The sequence below is a fragment of the Zootoca vivipara genome, chromosome 6, assembly GCF_965207765.1.
Source record: "Zootoca vivipara chromosome 6, rZooViv2.hap1.1, whole genome shotgun sequence".
In the NCBI taxonomy this organism is placed as follows: Eukaryota; Metazoa; Chordata; class Lepidosauria; order Squamata; family Lacertidae; genus Zootoca; species Zootoca vivipara.
This window is the reverse complement of record NC_142589.1, coordinates 84,692,861-84,706,017: the sequence shown is the minus strand read 5'-3', so window position 1 is coordinate 84,706,017 and position 13,157 is coordinate 84,692,861. Positions and strand designations below refer to the sequence as shown.

The window sequence follows — 13,157 nt, the reverse complement described above, 5'->3', positions numbered from 1 at the left end:
ATGTTTCTCTAAGGGTTGAGTGAGATTCCTCCGCAAGGTGCGAGCTCTGTAGACATAGTGTGGGGCTCCTGCCGTTCCGTTTGAGACAGGATGTGTGCCGCCACCACCTCTGACCCAACCATATTGCCTGCATGGGGGGTTTGGGGAAATACCCTTCTCATTCTACGTTTCAGGGCAATGTGCATGAAGCCATGTGAGCTATAAAAAGAGAGAGAGGAGCAAACTCTCACCTTGATCTGTTCAGCTGAGCTGACTCAGTATGTCACTGGGCTGGCTGCCAGCTCTCTGCTGATCTCCGCCGCTGCCTCATCGGATGTGAGGCAGCCGCGGGAAGTGGAGGCAGGGAGTTTGCAAAAAAGGCTGGCCTCCTCCTCGGAGAACCCATAGAGGTCCAGGGCTTACAGGGTCCCCAAAGGCCCATTCCCAGCAAATTGTTGTTGTTTAGTCGTGTCCAACTCTTCGTGACCCCCATGGACCAGAGCACGCCAGGCCTTCCTGTCTTCCACTGCCTCCCGCAGTTTGGTCAAACTCATGTTCGTAGCTTCGAGAACACTGTCCATCCTCTCCTTGTGCCCTCCATCTTTCCCAACATCAGGCTCTTTTCCAGGGAGTCTTCTCTTCTCATGAGGTGGCCAAAGTCTTGGCGCCTCAGCTTCACGATCTGTCCTTCCAGTGAGCACTCAGGGCTGATTTCCTTTAGAATGGATAGGTTTGATCTTCTTGCAGTCCATGGGACTCTCAAGAGTCTCCTCCAGCACCTCTAAATAGGATGTCCCTGTTTTCATCAGAGAAATGTTGCAGGATATGGAGGAAGCCTTTTGTGCATTAGGGCTTCCCGGGATCTCGAACCCCAAACCACCCCGGCTTCCTGCCTTTGGCCTTGTTTTGATTCCCAGATGGGGTTGCCAACTGACCAGGCTGGGCTACTCCTCTTTGCCTTCCCATCCTTTTTTAAAGAGCAGCCTGGCATAAAGAAATCAGCAATGGGAGATCGTTTCTGGCATCGGAGCAGGAGCCATTGTCTGCAGCCTGAGCGGCTGGTTGGAAGCATCTTGTAAGCATGCCAAAGAACGAAAGAGAGAAAAAGGCAGCATGCAGACTGGTGGTGGGCAGGGGACATGGCTTGCTGCTGGAATGTGCGCCTGTCATGAAAGTCTCGGTGTGGGAGTCACACAGTCGGCAGAACGGTCCCTGCCGCTTGGGACCTCCAAACCCTGCCTCTGTTTTTGCCCTAAGCCAGTGGTTCTCCAAGGGTGTGGTGCACCAGGAGAGGGTGACAAGTGTGGTGGGAAGATCCCAAGACGATCAGAGAAACATTTAAACATTTCAGGGTAGCATAGTCTAGTACAGTGGTACCTCGACTTACGAACGACTCAACAACCGTATTTTTCGACTTACGAATGGGGCAAATGGCCGCACGCTTACCAATTTCTTGACATCCGAACGGAAACCGCAGCGGTTTTAGATAGGGTTTTTTCAACTTACGAATTTTTAGATGGGGTTGCTTTGACTTACGAATTTTTCCGTTTCCAATGCATTCCTATGGGAAATCTCGTTTCCAGTGGCGCTTTTCGACTCACGAATTTTTCAACCTACGGAGGTGCCTTCGGAACGGATTAAATTCGTAAGTCGAGGCACCACTGGAAACGAGATTTCCCATAGGAATGCATTGGAAACGGAAAAATTCGTAAGTTTTTATTTATTTGCAGAATGTGGGTCAGAATCTTTTCAAAATAAGAGAACAGATATGAAATATCAGAAAACAGAAAGGCTTCTTTGTGTTGATGAGGAGATGAGTTTGTTTGTCTCAAATTAGACTCACATTATTATTATTATTATTATTATTATTACTGCTGCTGCTACTACTACTACTAAATACCACCCTTCATCAAAAGATATCAGTGTGGTTCACAGAAGAAAATAAAAGATAAAACACAAGAAAATAATTAAACCAAAACAGCAAGACAATAATAACCCCCTTCCCACAGAAGGATATTAATGAGCCAAAGGCCTGGTATCACTAAAAGATACCAGCGTCATCAAGTCTAGTTCCAGATTTGCCAGGCTTGTGACTGGGGTTGTCTTGAAAACAATGGTTCCATTGTATCATCTTGGGTTGGTTTGTGGTTTTCTGCTCCTCTGATTCCTGAATGTGCTTTGCTGTGTTAGGCTGCAAGGGACCGGGTCTGCTGCCCACACCAAGCCTCTCAGCAGATGTTCAACTACTGTTGTTTTCTATTGTATTTTTATGTTGTGAACAGCCTTGAGATGTGTGTATGAAGGGGCTGCATGCAAATTCAATAATATTTAATAATAATAATAACCTACCATTAAAAAAAATGCTTCCATGCAGCAAAGGAGGCAGAGACGCAACATTTGTTTGTGTCGCTAACTCTTGATGCATTCGCCTCTCTAGGTGTCAAGAAATCTAAAGCTCCCTGAGACATGGGAGCCCAGTATATAGGGATTGCAAAGATTGATTCTCTCTCTGTCTGTCTCTCTCCCCGCTTCCTGCTTCCTCCTAAGTGGCCCAAAATCATTACAGATTAACAGCTCAGAAAACCTCTGGCCCGCTCTTGCTCAGCAATATTGCTTTCCGCCTCGGTCCCTTTTCTCTCCAGGGCTTACAGGGTCCCCAAAGGCCCATTCCCAGCAAATTGTTGTTGTTTAGTCGTGTCCAACTCTTCGTGACCCCCATGGACCAGAGCACGCCAGGCACTCCTGTCTTCCACTGCCTCCCGCAGTTTGGTCAAACTCATGTTCATAGAATCATAGAGTTGGAAGAGACCACAATGGCCATCCAGTCCAACCCGCTGCCAAGCAGGGAACACCATCAAGCTGTCAAGCCTCCGCTTAAAGACATCCAAAGAAGGAGACTCCACCACACTCCTTGGCAGCAAATTCCACTGTCGAACAGCTCTTACTGTCAGGAAGTTCTTCCTAATGTTTAGGTGGAATCTTCTTTCTTGTAGCTTGAATCTGCCCAGCCATCTCGTCCTCTGTCATCCCTTTCTCCTTGGGCCCTCAATCTTTCCCAATATCAGGGTCTTTTCTAGGGAGTCTTCTCTTCTCATGAAGTGGCCAAAGTTTTGGAGCCTCAGCTTCAGGATCTGTCCTTCCAGTGAGCACTCAGGGCTGATTTCCTTAAGAATGGATAGGTTTGATCTTCTTGCAGTCCATGGGACTCTCAAGAGTCTCCTCCAGCACCATAATTCAAAAGCATCAATTCTTCGGCGATCAGCCTTCTTTATGGTCCAGCTCTCACTTCCATACATCACTACTGGGAAAACCATAGCTTTAACTATACGGACCTTTGTCGGCAAGGTGATGTCTCTGCTTTTTAAGATGCTGTCTAGGTTTGCCATTGCTTTTCTCCAAAGAAGCAGGTGTCTTTTAATTTCATGACTGCTGTCACCATCTGCAGTGATCATGGAACCCAAGAAAGTAAAATCTCTCACTGCCTCCATTTCTTCCCCTTCTATTTGCCAGGAGGTGATGGGACCAGTGTCCACGATCTTAGGTTTTTTGATGTTGAGCTTCAGACCATATTTTGTGCTCTCCTCTTTTACCCTCATTAAAAGGTTCTTTAATTCCTCCTCACTTTCTGCCATCAAGGTTGTGTCATCAGTATATCTGAGATTGTTGATATTTCTTCCGGCAATCTTAATTCCGGCTTGGGATTCATCTAGTCCAGCCTTTTGCATGATGAATTCTGCATATATGTTAAATAAGCAGAGAGACAATATACAGCCTTGTCGTACTCCTTTACCAATTTTGAACCAGTCAGTTGTCCCGTTCTAACTGTAGCTTCTTGTCCCACATAGAGATTTCTCAGGAGACAGATGAGGTGATCAAGCACTCCCATTTCTTTAAGAACTTGCCATAGTTTGCTGTGGTTGACCTAGCAAATAGATGCAGCAGATCATGGAGAGCCTTTGGGGAAGGGTAAAGGGAGGAGGGCTGGGCAATATATGGATATATTGTCCAAAGCCACTTCAAAGCCCATATCTTGATATCTGTTTCATAGTTTTTGACCTGACAATATATTACAAATCATGATGTGTGTATGTGTGTGCTATGCAAAAATCACAATATGGGAAAAACTGTGAAGCCAGCCAATGCCTCTATATAGTTCCATGCAGTGCTTCTTTTCTGGGGGTACGCAGGGGTACATTTTGTGAATCTAAGTTTGGCGTCATTGAGGGGCATTTTTTCAATATGAGTAGGAAAACAAGAGTACCCCTAAACATTTTTTTAGAAAAAAAGCGCTGGTTCCATGCTTACTTCAAACATTGTTTAGCTGGAGCCCGGAGACTGGGGTCCATCTCCAAGCGCCTTCTGGTGGTTCCCTCCCTGTGATTAAGTGAAGCTACATGGATCCAGACAGAGGGCCTTCTCTGTAGTGGCTCCCGCCCTGTGGGAACGCCCTCCCATCAAATGTCAAGGAGATAAAGAACTGTCTAACTTTCCAAAGATGTATGAAGGCAGCCCTGTTTCAGGAAGTTTTTAATGGTTGAAGTTTTGTTGTGTTTTTAATATTTGGTTGGGTGCCACCAGAGTGGCTGAGGCAACCCAGTTGGGTGGACGACATATTATTATTATTATTTATTATTATTATTCCTCTAGCAGCACCGTGACCAGACACTGGGTTTCCCCAAACCCTGGTCCTCGGGCCACAGAAGTATTTCTTTATATAGGTAAAGGTAAAGGGGCCCCTGACCATCAGGTCCAGTCGTGTCCGACTCTGGGGTTGCAGCGCTCATCTCGCTCTATAGGCTGAGGGAGCCAGCGTTTGTCCGCAGACAGCTTCCGGGTCATGTGGCCAGCATGACAAAGCTGCTTCTGGCGAACCAGAGCAGCACATGGGAACACCGTTTACCTTCCCGCCGGAGCGGTCCCTATTTATCTACTTGCACTTTGATGTGCTTTCGAACTGCTAGGTGGGCAGGAGCTGGGACCAAGCAACGGGAGCTCACCCAGTTGTGGGGATTCAAACCTCCAACCTTCTGATCAGCAAGCCCTAGACTCTGTGGTTTAACCCACAGTGCCACCCGGGTCCCTATTTCTTTATATAAATGGTGCAATAGCTCAGTTATAGTGAGAGTGTGGTGCTGATCATGCCAAGGTTGCAGGTTTGATCCCCGAAGGGACAGTTGCATGTTCCTGCATTGCTGGGGGTCGGACTAGATGATCCTCAGGGTCCCTTCCCAACTCTACAATTGTATGATTCTATGATTTTGTGCTCCATGTTGGAATTTCACCCATGTCGGGATGTGTCTGCCACCCCCCCCCAAGCTGTGGCATCTAAGGAGAGGCCCTCTCAGGCCAAGGGCAGGGGTGAAATCAGTGAAGAGCGGAGGAAGGGGCAGAGGCACACAGACGTGGGGAGGGTGTGCTAGCAGGGACCTGGTGAGGCAAAGGTGCAATTCACCAAACCTGAAAAAGAGGCAGGTTTTTGAGGTTGCAGAAAAGATGGTACTGAGGGAAGATTTGCAGACTGGAGGTTGCAGGAGAGGGATGAAGGGGATGAATGCACAAGATCTGTTCAGCCCACTACTGGTGGTTTCCACCTTCTCTTGCTGTCCTTCTTCCTAGCAGCCCCCCCCCCCCCCCCGGCCATGCAAAGCCTCCCATTGGATGGGCGAGGTGGTCAGCAGAGACCAATCAGAATCTCCTTCCTCCCCTCACGCCCCCTTTAGATACAGCAGGGAGGGGTAGTTTGGAAATTGCGGGGGTGGGGGGGAGAGAGGAGGAGAACTATTTTAATAACTCATGTGCTCAGGGATGCTGATGGGCACCTGCTTAAAAGTTGGAAGGGGGGGAGGGAGAGAGAGAGAGAGAGAAAGAGAGAGAGAGAGGTTGTTGGGAACAAGAGCCCAGCGACCCCCTTTCAGTTTTTTTTTTGCAGGGAAGACTAGGTCAGATCATACTGGATGTGCAAGAAAGCCTTCCTTCCTTTCTCCAAGGGGGATTTACTGGGGTCAAAAAGAATAGAATGAAAAAGCACTTCCCACGAGACCAGGCTAATCTGTGGAACTAGCTGCCACAAGGATGTGCTGGCGGCCACTCGGTTCGATTGCTCTAAAAGCGGATTTGGTAAATTCGTAGAGGAGGAGAGATCTGTTGGTGACTATTAGCCAGGGCAGCTGGATGCGTCCTCCATAGGCAGAAGTCAGTCTGCCACTCATAGACTCATAGAATTGTAGAGTTGGAAGGGACCCTGAGGGTCATCTAGTCCCACAACCTCCTGTGATTCAGGAATCTTTTGCTCAATGTGGAATGCAAGTTGCTGGAGAAGGTGGCAAATTCATGTTGGATAAAGCTATCTGCGGCTTCTAGCCACAATGGCTCGGCTCTGCCTATTCAGAAGGAATGCTTCTGTTCTGGATATCAGTGGCTGGAAACCGCAGGAGGGGAGGGGGGAAAGCACTGCTAGCAGGTCAGCTACTTTGAGAACAAGACCACTGGACCAGATGGCCTGATCCTGCAAGGGTGTTCTTAGGCACCTAGAGATTGCTTTGCATCCCTTTTGCAGAGAAGTAAGCAGAATTTAAAGCATTTATCCATTGCAGGGTGTGACCCCCCAAAAGGCTGTCAGGACAGGAATGTGGCCCCAGGGTCCAAAAAGACCTGCCCACTCCCAATGGGCTCTCTCTCCCCCCCCCAGTTTGAATCCTAGAACTATAGAGTTGGGAGGGACCCCCAAGGGTCATCTAGTCCAACCCCCTGCAATGCAGGAACCTTTTTGCCCAAGGTGGAACTCAAACCACCAACCCTGAGATTAATAATCTCTTGCTCTGCCAACTGAGCTATCCAGTTCCATCGGAGGAAGGCCAGGATACAAAAGCAAGGCTCAACCCTCTGCTTCCAGACCCGGCGGACAGAGTGGCCCATTTCTGCCTTTGGTGCTGGGCATGCAAATAGGGCTCGGGTGGGGAAAGGGATTTGGCGTGGCAGCTGCTGATGTCTGGGGGAAGGCAGCCAGGAGAGACAACCTTAAACAACTCCTCACCCACAATAATACAACCACCAGACTTAACATGGACACTGGTACCAGAGCCTGCAATAAACCCAGACGCCAACTTTGCTGCCACATACACCCAGACAACACCATTACTGGCCCCAACAACATCCAACATACCATCTCAGGACTATTTAATTGCTCATCTTCTAACATTGTGTATGCCATCAAATGCCAACAGTGCCCTTCAGCTCTCTATATTGGACAAACAGACCAAACCCTACGCCAAAGGATAAATGGACATAAATCTGACATCAGGAACCATAAGACTGAAAAACCAGTAGGAGAACACTTCAATCTCCCAGGACATTCTATACAAGATCTCAAAGCAGCTGTTTTATTACAGAGAAATTTCAGGAACAGACTGGAAAGGGAAGTTGCTGAATTGGAAATCATTACCAAGCTTAAAACCATGGAAGCACCTGGGATGAATAGAGATATCGGATTCTTATCTCATTATGCATGATCAAGCTTTCTTTAGCACCTCAGCCCAGGACTAATTGCAGCCATCAGCAGCCATTAACACCCATCTACAGGTTTACCACTCCCATCAGCCCATCTCCCATTCCCACCCACCCCCACCACCCTCTGTATATATATAGGGTCTGACACTTCTGTTTCTAGTGTATCTGAAGAAGTGTGCATGCACACGAAAGCTCATACCAAAATATAAACTTAGTTGGTCTTTAAGGTGCTACTGAAGGAATTTTTTTATTTAGCCAGGAGAGAGGCAGAGTTAATGAATTTTTTTGGGGGGGGGAGGAAGTGTGGACAGGAAGAGATGCAGTTACACACCTGGCTCAATGGCAGAGGTTGCTGTAGTCCTTTCTGTACTTCCTCCACTCTTTCATCTCTTCCTTTTTTTACCCATTCCTGTTTTTAAAATAGTCGCTTTGTTTGAGAAACCTGAGGGAACCAGGGCGAGGGAAGATTTGCCTGTGGAGTAGCTGTGCAGTGGATTTTTCTCTGCAAATGGCATTTATTTCTATGTGGTAGGATGGAAATTTCACACACACACACACACACACACACACACAGAGAGAGAGAGAGAGAGAGAGAGAGAGAGAGAGAGAGAGATATTCAGCAGCAACAGCAAAGTCAGGCATTGTCAGCAGCTACTGCTGCGAAGCCTCTGAGCTCAGAGAAGGAAACGGGGAGAAGGAGAGGCGCCTGGCCTGACCTGAGAGCGTTTGGAGGCTATTTTTAAACAGGCTTGAAAGTTACCATGGAAAAGGGAAGTGCATTGCCATAGAATCATAGAATTGTCGCGTTGGAAGGGGTCCCCGAGGGTCATCTAGTCCAACCCGCTGTGTTGCAGAAATCTTTTGCTTAATGTGGGGCTTGAACCCACAACCGTGAGATTAGGTGTCTCCGTTGGTTAGAGCATGTTGCTGATGTTAATGCGAAGGTTGCAGGTTCAATCCCTGTATGGAACAGCTGCATTGCAGGGGGTTGGGCTAGATGACCCTCAGTGTCCCTTCCAGCTCTACAATTCTATGCTTCTATCCCAGTTTTGCATTGGAGCGCTTCACCGGGAAGAAGACCCCTGTGGCAGGATCAGGCCAGTGGTCCACCTAGCTCAACATCCTGTCGTCAAAGTGGCCTACCAGTTGCCCCCATGGGAAGCCTGCAAAGAGGACCTGAGTGCAACAGTATCAATTCTGGGTTTACTTTTTTGCGGGGTGAGCAACCTGCACCCCCAAAACCACATGCCATCCCTTTCGTGTATGTGACAAGGAAGAGAGGTGCAAGGGGCAGCAGAAAGAGGGTGTGCCAGAGACCAATGCACAGCACTCTCAGGGGATGACCTCCAAACCATCCTAAATATCTTTGCAGAAGCTAATGAAAAGCTTGGCCTATCACTCAACATCCAAAAAACCAAAGTACTGCACCAACAAGTACAAAATAACCCCTCTGCAGCGCCACAAATCCAACTCAGTGGTGTAACGTTGGAAAATGTTGATCACTTTTCCTACCCTAGGCAGTTACCTTTCCAAAAGGGCCAACATTGATGCCGAAATCCAGCATCGCCTGAGCTCTGCAAGTGCGGCTTTCTCCCAATTGAAGTGCAGAGTGTTTGAGGACCGGGACATTCGCAGGGAAACCAAAGTGCTTGTTTACAAAGCTATTGTACTACCAACCTTACTTTACCCTTGTGAAAAATGGACCACTTATAAACACCATCTCCAACTCCTCGAAAGATTCCATCAATGGTGCCTCCGAAAAATTTTACACATCATTTGGGAAGACAGGCGAACTAATATCAGTGTACTGGAAGAAGCAAAGATCACCAGTGTTGAAGCAAATGATTCTTCAACATCAACTTCGTTGGACTGGTCATGTTGTGCGGATGTCTGATGATCACCTTCCAAAGCAGCTACTCTATTCCGAACTTAAAAATGGAAAGCGTAACTGGGAAACACTGGCCTGCGAGTGCTCCAGTTGGAGAACAGTCTTTACCAAAGGTGTCATGGGCTTTGAAGAAACTCGGTCTCAGGACGTAAGGGAGAAACGTGCTAAGAGGAAGGCATGCTTGGCAAATCCACACCGTGATCAACTCCCGCCCGGAAACCAATGTCCCCACTGTGGAAGGACGTATGGATCCAGAACTGGACTCCACAGTCACTTACTGTTAAAACCATGTTTATGGAAGACAATCTTACTCGGCTACGAGTGATCGCCAAAGAAAAAGAAGAAGATGCATTTATCCTCCCAAAAAGGAATCATGGGAACTGTAGTTTTCTAAAGATGCTGGGAGTTAAGGTCCCATGAGGGCATGTGCTACAGCTCCCGGAATTCTAGGGTTGGGACAAAAACATGCTTTGAATGTGTGGTGTGTATGCAGCCAGACAGAGAAAGGGGGCCCTGTGCCTCTTGGCTCCATCCACTGTAGCGAGGCAGCCCCCAGCAGCAAAAAACTTGCATGCTCCAACCGGTTCCCCCTTTGTGCTGGGGGAAGCAGATGCCTCATCTTTCCGCGAGGCTGCTTTTTATCAGCATGTCCTCCCTCCCATTCCCATCTCCTCACTGTCCTTTGTCCTGCTCCTTTTATATCTAAAAAGAGATCCATTCATTTCTCTTTGCTATGCTCCCAGCATCCTCGCGCTCTCTCTCTCTGTGCAAACAATCAAGCACCAATCTTGCACGCTTCAAGAGCCCCGAGGAGCCGGCATGCGGAGGAGAATGCTCTCTCGCATGCACGCACGCGTGCACACACCCCTCTGCCCCAGGACATGCACACCCGCTCACATGCGGAGACGCCCTGCTGGTGGCCGGCTGGTTTCTAAGTGCCTCTTCAAAGCCCCCTGCAGCCAGTGTGTGAAGCTCTCTCCCATTGCCTCCAGGCAAGCAGAGGCCGCTGGCTTGCTCCGAAGAACGTCCTGGGCTGAGCATGTCGAGACTGCAAAAGCTGCAATCCCAGCAGCTGCTTCGAGTGACGTCCACCTGCTAACTGGTCCTCTTGCTCTGTACTCTGTCAAGGGCCACTTTGGAGGCAGACTTCATTAGCTACAAACCTCGAAGTATGGGATCACCTCGAAACGGGTGGCAAAGCTTTGCAGTTGTTTTGCAGCGAAAACCTCATGTTTGTAGGGTCTCGCAAAACGCAGGGGTTTTGCTGCAAAAATGACTGCAAGACTTCGGCACCAGATTCGACAGGATCCCAGATTTTGGAGTTCATAGTTAATGAAGCTTCACAGGCAGATCAGAGGGAGTGCAACCGCCGAGCCGGGGGGTGGGGGGGGTGGCACTGCAACTATGACATACTAGGCATGTAGAACGGGAGGTTGGGGCATGGTGAATTTTGGACTTGCCGAAATTTGAAAGTCCAAAGTCTGCCCCTGGTCACTTTCAGATTGTTGCTCTTTTGCAGGGTAATGTTGATTGAATATTGACAAATTCAGGTGGTGTAATAATAATAATAATAATAATAATAATAATAATAATAATAATAATATTGCGATTGCGATTGTTGTTGTTGCTGCTGTTGCTGTTATACCCAGCCCATATGCCTGGGTTGCCCCAGCCACTTTGGGCAGCTGCCAACATACATAAAAACATAATAAAGCATTAAGTACAGTGGTACCTCTGGTTACAAACTTAATTCGTTCCGGAGGTCCGTTCTTAACCTGAAACCATTCTTAACCTGAGGTACCACTTTAGCTACTGGGGCCACCCGCTGCTGCCACTTGATTTCTGTTCTCATCCTGAGGTAAAGTTCTTAACCCGAGGTTAAGACTTCTGGGTTAGCAGAGTCTGTAACCCAAAGTGTTTGTAACCTGAGGTATCACTGTATAAGGCATCTACCTATATTCCTATATTTTACATTCCAACTGTCATGGAAAGAAATGGGGTGTCCCATTTTTAATTGCGAGAGCATGGCAGCGATTTGGGGCTCCGTGCTCTCTTGTGATTTGGGGATATGATCCTGAAAAAAACTCTTTTTCCAGGTCTCAATCTCACACAGGTTCTGTGCTTAACAAGATGGGAGGTGCAGGCCTGTCCTACATCAATGTTTGCATATCCAGTCTGAACATTTGTGGGAAAGAAGCAGGACTCCCCCCCCCCAAGTGTCCCTATTTTCCAGGGACAGCCTCGGATTTACAGAAGCTGTCCTGGTTTCTGATTTGATCCTTGAATCGGGTGAATGACGGCTAACCGACACCCGGGGCGGGGCAAACCTCTAGATGCCTGGAATGTCACTCTTTTCTTTTGTTGTTTAGTTGTTTAGTCGTGTCCGACTCTTCGTGACCCCATGCACCATAGCACGCCAGGCACTCCTGTCTTGCACTGCCTCCCGCAGTTTGGTCAGACTCATGTTCGTAGCTTCAAGAACACTGTCCAACCATCTAGTCCTCTGTCGTCCCCTTCTCCTAGTGCCCTCAATCTTTCACAACATCAGGGTTTTTTCCAGGGAGTCTTCTCTTCTCATGAGGTGGCCAAAGTATTGGAGCCTCAGCTTCACGATCTGTCCTTCCAGTGAGCACTCAGGGCTGATTTCCTTCAGAATGGATAGGTTTGATCTTCTTGCAGTCCATGGGATTCTCAAGAGTCTCCTCCAGCACCACTAAATAGGATGTCCCTGTTTTCATCAGAGAAATGTTGCAGGATATGGAGGAAGCCTTTTGTGCATTAGGGCTTCCTGGGATCTCGAACCCCAAACCACCCCGGCTTCCTGCCTTTGGCCTTGTTTTGATGGGGTTGCCAACTGACCAGGCTGGGCTGCTCCTCTTTGCCTTCCCCTCCTTTTTTAAAGAGCAGTCTGGCATAAAGAAATCAGCAATGGGAGATCGTTTCTGGCATCGGAGCAGGAGCCATTGTCTGCAGCCTGAGCGGCTGGTTGGAAGCATCCATAAGCATGCCAAAGAACGAAAGAGAGAAAAGGGCAGCATGCAGACTGGTGGTGGGCGAGGGACATGGCTTGCTGGAATGTGCGCCTGTCATGAAAGTCTCGGTGTGGGAGTCACACAGTCTGCAGAACCCTGCCGCTTGGGACCTCCAAACCCTGCCTCTGGTTTTGCCCTAAGCCAGTGGTTCTCCAAGGGTGTGGTGCACCAGGAGAGGGTGACAAGTGTGGTGGGAAGATCCCAAGACGATCAGAGAAACATTTAAACCAGGCATCCCCAAACTTTGGCCCTCCAGATGTTTTGGACTACAATTCCCATCATCCCTGACCACTGGTCCTGTTAGCTAGGGATCATGGGAGTTGTAGGTGAAAACATCTGGAGGGCCGCAGTTTGGGGGTGCCTGATTTAAACATTTCAGGGTAGTATAGTCTAGTACAGTGGTACCTCGACTTACGAACGACTCGACAACCGAATTTTTCGACTTACGAATGGGGCAAATGGCCGCACACTAACGAATTCCTAGACATCCGAACGGAAACCGCGGCGGTTTTAGATAGGGTTTTTCCGACGTACGAATTTTTAGATGGGGTTGCTTTGACTTACAAATTTTTCTGTTTCCAATGGGAAATCTCGTTTCCAATGGCACTTTTCGACTTACAAATTTTTCGACCTACGGAATAGATTAAATTCGTAAGTCGAGGCACCACTGTATCAAAATAATTTATTTATTTATTTGCAGAATGTGGGTCAGAATCTTTTCAAAATAAGAGAGCATCTAGTGATACTGAGAA

At 48.1% G+C, this 13,157-nt stretch overlaps 1 protein-coding gene across 2 annotated transcripts in view; it reads left to right on the top strand.

The window, feature by feature from the left end:
• Positions 1-13,157, top strand: part of HOMER3 (homer scaffold protein 3) — a 39,564-nt gene that overhangs the window by 6,984 nt on the left and 19,423 nt on the right. The window lies entirely within an intron of this gene.